Source organism: Artibeus jamaicensis, unplaced genomic scaffold (genome assembly GCF_021234435.1).
Source record: "Artibeus jamaicensis isolate MK-2021 breed Jamaican fruit bat unplaced genomic scaffold, CSHL_Jam_final contig_415, whole genome shotgun sequence".
NCBI classification, from domain to species: domain Eukaryota; kingdom Metazoa; phylum Chordata; class Mammalia; order Chiroptera; family Phyllostomidae; genus Artibeus; species Artibeus jamaicensis.
In genome coordinates, this window is record NW_026521823.1 from 9,518,645 (window position 1) to 9,525,258 (window position 6,614).

The following is a 6,614-nucleotide window of genomic DNA, read 5'->3' on the forward strand; positions in this document are numbered from 1 at the left end:
TGGGATCTATGAGCCTTTAACAAGAGTCTATAACAGTATTTATTTGTACGGATGTTTATGTTCTGAGCTACACTGTAGACCTCCCAGAGGCAGCAGCATTATGAGGTTTGTTTTCTACTTTATTTTCACTACCTAGAACTTGATTTTTTTCTTGGTAACTGGTCAATAAATATTTTGTAAATAAAAAAAAACTAGGTCATGGTGTATGATCTTTTTAGTTATTGCTGGATGCAATTTTTGTTGAGGCTTTTGGCTCTCTATGTTCATCAGTGTTATTGGCCTGAAGTTTTCCTTCTTTGTTGTGTCTTTATCTGGTTTTGGGATTAGGATGATGTTGGCTTCATAAAAAGAGTTTGGGAGTCTTCCATGTTCTTGGATTTTTTGGAATAGTCTGTGAAGGATAAGGGTTAGGTCTTCCTTAAATGCATTGTAAAATTCTCCTGTGAAACCATCTGGTCCAGGGCTTTTGTGTTTTGCGAGTTTTTTGATTACTGCTTCAATTTCATCAGCTGTTATGGGTCTATTCAGGCCTTCTGCTTCTTCTTCATTCAGTTTTGGAAGATTATATTTTTCTAGAAATTTTAAACGACCATCAGTAAATGAGTGAATCAAAAAACTATGGTACCTTTCACAATGGAATACTACCCAGAAGAGAGAAAGAAGGAACTCCTACCTTTTGCGACAGCATGGATGGAACTGGAGAGCATTATGCTAAGTGAAATAAGCCAGGCAGTGAGGGGCAAATACTATGTAACTGGAACATAATCAACAAAAGAAAAAAGCAAGCAAAATATAACCAGAGACACTGAAAGTAAGAACAATTTGATAGTAACCAGAGGGGAAGTGGGAGGGGATAATGGGAGGAAACATTTTCAGGAACTACTGTAAAGGACTCATAGACAAAACCAAGGGGGGGGTGGAAGCGAGGGAGGGAGGGGGTTGGGTGGGGTGGGGGGAGTGATGGGAGGAAATGAAGACAACTGTAGTTGAACAACAATAAAATATTTTTTAAAAGGCAAAAAAGAAGTAAAAAAGATAAAAATAAACTAAATGCAATATTTTATTTATCTTTTGCTCTATGTTAGACAAAAGTCTAATAGCATACTAGAGACCAGAGAATCTGCTAGCATTCAACATCCCTGAGCTAGCTGTCACTGATGTGAAAGTAGCCGAAAGCCAGCAGCTCTAATCCATCCTCGTGAGGGTGAGCTGGGATTTTTATTGGCTTCATTTTGGTCTCACACTGACATCGAGGTGTTGTGTATGTAAAGTACACTAAGTTCTTCTAACATTTAAGCAGCATTTGGAAATAAATAATTTCATTATAAAATTGTACAAGTCACAAAATAATTGTAAAATTTGATTAAAATTTTAATTTATTTACTTATTTTTAATGAGAAAGTATTTGGAATGAATGTTATATTTAATTCATAAAGGGACTGGCTTCTTTTTAGAACACTTGCAGATAACTTAATAAAATGTTTTAAACACTCTTCTTGATCCCTGCAATTATATACAAAAACTACTGTTCTAATTGCCTCTATTTTACAGAAGAGGTAACAACAATCTCACCAACTAATGAGCAGCTAGGTTTCAGCCTGATGCTTGTTCCACCACACTGAGAAATACAAGCATTTATAAGCAAAGCTCTCATAATCTCCAAAGCAATTTGCTCATCAAAATCATCACAATCATTTTCAAATGCATTTTTTAATACTACTGATCACTTTCCTAATTTATTGGCTTTATAAAAGTATGAGTTCAAAACTCATCAGACTTGGTGAGTTTGCCAATAGAGGAGAATAAGGCAGAATGGAAAGGGAGAATATCTCATACTCTACAGAGAAATGCCTGGCTCCAAAATGCTCCTAAAAGTTGAACTAATGTGCTCCCATAATTTGGTGACCACGAACAATAGAAGAGCAATAGTCTTGGAAGGCAGCCTCTTCAGAGTGTTTTTGTAAGCATGTCCACTAGAGTTAAATCAGAGTTCATGTCAGGGGCAAGCATTCAAGTGCAAAGATTACTTTCCATGATGGATACAGAAATTCACAAAATGAACTAAGACTCAGGGTGGGTTACAGCAACGGTGGGAAAACAAGACTTTGGGAATTACATAGCATCATCTCTTAGATTTGCCTGGCTGTGTTTTTAACTCCTTCATGTATATTTAGAGGAGAGAAGTAGCAACATGATATATAGGAAACTGAACTGCGTAAATCCATGATAATGTTTTTTAATGGAGGGTACATTTGTGTGACAACTATAAACATTAACCAATAAGGAAGTATTTTAATTAAGAACTTTTTATTTCTATTTCATAAATTTCAAATTTTTAAGTTTTACAGTGTCTTTGACAATAATTAAAAATTGTTCTAACACAAACTATGGTAAGATATTTAAGTCAATAAATGGTCATATTATAATGTTATCAGACATGAAACAAAATGTAAAATTGATAGGTCTATGCTTCTTTTCCTTTTTTAGTGCAAGTGTAGCTTTTATTATATTTTGTTTTATTTTCCTTGTCTTGTTTAATAGTGTACCAGAAAAGCTTAGTCACTCTATTAGCTTTTACTCAGAAACTGCCAGCATGACATTGGTTATAAACATGAAAATTTATGAATTATAATTTGTCAATGTTTTAATAATACTAATCTAAGCTATTTTTTCTTGTATTGGAAATAGAGTGATTGAAAAGAACTTAATTTTATTTTTCAAGTTCTGGATGTTAATGTTTGTTAGTTTTATGTATCTTAACAACACCTTCCAGTGTGTGTTTTATTCTTAAAATTTCCTTGTTAAATTAATTATTGTATAAATAAAACATATTTTAATGATTTATAATTGATCAAATTTTACCCTACGTCAGTCACTTATAATACCACTGCTGCCTTATATCAAGATTCTCTGTGTGATTGTTTAAGAATTTTTTTTCTGTTGCAGAGATTGGTGTCTCTACCCCTCCTGAATACTACATTGTTCTAATATTTGTAAATTTATAGAAAATCTCTGCTAAAATGAGTCCCATTATCCTTGTAGATTAATTTAGGAGAAGACTGAATGTATTACTTTATTGAATCTTCCAGAGCATGAACAATTAGGCTGCCTTTATGTCTTTCCATTATTTCTGTATCTATCTTCTAAGAAACTTTGTGTGTCTTTTTCCTAGGGTTATTCCTAGCTATATTTTGATTTTTTGCCAGTTAGTTATAAATGGGATCTTTGTCTCCAAAGAGAGATAATTATTTTATATAATATTTTTAGCTAACCAACTTATTTATCCTATTAATTTAAATTGTATACATATGTGTTACTGGATTTTCTATATAGTCGATTAAGTAAATTAAAAGCAAAGACATGTTTAAATCTTCTTCTGATTCTTCTGACTTATATTATTTCTGATTTTCTTGCATTGTTCAGAATCTCTAATTTAAGGCCGAATAGACATGGTAGAAAGGGCTATATACTCTTCCTATTTTAACTTTAATATCCCTCAATGCCAGGTTTACTGTATTGATAATACATATTACCTAGTGCACTGTTGGTGAGAATGCAGACTGGTGCAGCCACTGTAGAAAGCAGAATGGGATTTCCTCATGAAACTAAAAATAGAACTGCCTTTTGACCCAGCAATTCCATTGCTGGGATTATACCCTAAGAATTCTGAAACACCAATTCGAAAAAACCTATGCACCCAATGTTCATAGCAGCACAATTTACAATAGCCAAGTGCTGAAAACAGTCTAAGTGCCCATCAGTAAATGAGTGGATCAAACAACTGTGTACATTTACACAATGGAATACTGCAGAGCAGAAAGGAAGAAGAAACTCCTACCCTTCATGACAGCATGAATGGAAACTGGAGAGCATTATGCTAAGTGAAATAAGCCAGGCGGTGAAAGACAAAGACCATATGATCTCACCTATAAGTGGAACCTAATCAGCAAAGCAAACAAGTGAGCAAAATAGAATGCAAGACATGGAAATAAAGTACAAACTGATAGTAACCAGATGGGGGGAGGGGGATAATGGGGCAAAGAAAGAGAAGGGCCATCAAGGAACATGTATAAAGGACCCATGGACAAAGACGGGGTGGGGGGAGGATTGAACGTGGGAGGCGGGTTAGGTAGGGCAGGGGAGAATAATGGGGGGAAATGGAGACAACTATATAATTGCACAACAGTAAAAAAAGGAAAAAATACATATTATTTAAGTAAAGAACACTTTATTTCTAGTTTCCTACATTTTCTTTTAATATGTGAATGCTGGCATTTGTTAACTATTTCTAAGCATCTACTTATGAGGATTATAATTTTTCTAATTACCCATTAATATTTCAATTTACTATATTTAATTAATCCATAAAATGTTCAAAAATTAAAGTCTAAACAGACTTAAATGATTTTAAGAGGCTCAATTAAAATATTCCTCATTCACTTGTGTTCTTTCCTGATAATAGACGTGTCTGAAAGTATGCACATGTTGCCCTTTCACAACTGGCCTGTTACATGTAACCCCCCAAAAGTCATAATTTTAATGCATCTAGAATTTTTCTGTGATGAATTGCTACTGTTTATAAAGTATGCTGGAGCACAAAACAAATGCAAAAATTAAACATATTTGTATTTACACAAACATTTCTTTATTCAAGGTAATCTGAAGGCAAAAAGGACATTCATTATATCATTCTTTGTCTTATGTGTGTTTTAAGGGTGGATGCCTTGTGTGATATAAGGGTGAGTTATTTTAACCTGTATTGAGGTATTCAGGATCCAGATACATTGTAATGAGGTGGGAGAGGTGATAACTTTTATTTAATAACTTCAGCTGTTTTTGACTCCTCTATTATTTTGCAAGAATACTTCCCTGCTAAAGAAGAATCCAAGAGAAAAAGCAAGAGAAAAGAAAGTAAAGCATTCTTTAATAACAATGAGCACTATTTAAGTGATCTTTATTTCTTTAAAATTAAAAATTTATGGCAACTTCTTCTACCTTATTTATTATCAATTATATTATTGTTCCCCACTTTTCATCTGCCCTCTGAGATTCAAATACACACCCAAAGCCTTTGTCATGTGATATTGCTTTGGCTTCTGTTACAGTCAGCTGAGTATAGATTTCTGACCCCTTCATGTGGGGTTTGCTCACCTTTGAGCAATCAGATATTAAAGTAGATAAAGTGGCATGTAAATGTTACAGGGTAATGATTTTCAAAATATTGAAGGCTTCCACCATCCTTTTTACCTGTTCACTCTCCACCACAAGAAAAACGCATTGCAAGTGCTGTTGTTCTTCACCCTGGGTCCCAAAGGGAAGATAGGTAGAATGCAACAGAAGTGGCCCAAAGCCTAGTCTACTTTCAAATAAAAACCAAGAAGTCAGATGTGAAACACATTTTTTTATGCCCAAAGTGTGAGGGCAGGGTTACAGATGAAAAAATGTCATGTCTGGCTTATACAAGAGAGAAACCTCAGACAGTAAGAAAAGCCCAAAACTAAAGCAGCTGCATTCACATATATATTTCTGTGATGTTTAGTAATTCTGGAAAATATCCCCCTTTTCATCACTGTAAATACTCAACACTCTTGTGGGTAAAATTAGGGATTGCTTTTTTGCACTTGCTATTCTCTGTTCTCTGTGAGTCAAAACACACACACAAACATATAGCTCTAGATTTCCCCATGAGTAGAGGTATGAACACTTGTAAAGAATATGACAGAGACCCTCTAGGCTGATGCATGTTTTATATCCATGAGTCTGTATTTCACTAAAGGATGGACTCCTCATGAGTGTCATGAACTCTGCCTAAATTTAAAACTCTGCTTAAGGATGAACACGGAGCATAGGGTGACCCTAAATGAAGAAGATCTCTTCCTGATAGGACAAACTGTCACACTGGGAGGAAGAATGAGACTTAAGAAATCATTTGTGTGAAAGCTAATATTTTTCTACAAAATGAACTTGGCTAACATGGAACACTGAAGATTATACTTAGGTGTAGTTACTGGTGTTTTTGCACTGAGGACACACAAAAAGAGAAAACAGAAACCATTGGGGCTGCTGAATGTGTTTTAAATTCTGCCTCCAGAATTCTAAATATCCAAAGAACAACCTGGATTCATTTACAAGGCAACATTTAAGATTTTCTAATATTATTTCCAAGTTTTGATTAAAAACATAAAATAAAATAAAGGAAACTATGAAAATTATATAAGTACCCATAGAAGAACTAGAGCATCATACCAATTATATGCTAAATATATTGCTCAACATTTTCTCTAGAAAATTACAACCCAAATATATATTTCTAAGGCTTATAGATATCCATTGGAAAGATTTTATTGTGACAGAATCCACTTATTCTACAAAGAATAAAAAATAACAAGTTATCTTTTTTGTAAAGACCCAACAGCTATTAACTAATACTTCTGGAACTAACATTGTATTCAGAGTTATATTGGCTGGTATAACACTGGTAAAACAGTAATAATTATTACTTATGGTATTTAAATAGCATTATGATAAAGAAAAAAACAAGGATAACAGAATTACAGGCCATAGCCCCCATTTCCCAGAAATATTTCTAGATAGATTGAAAAAAAGAAATAATT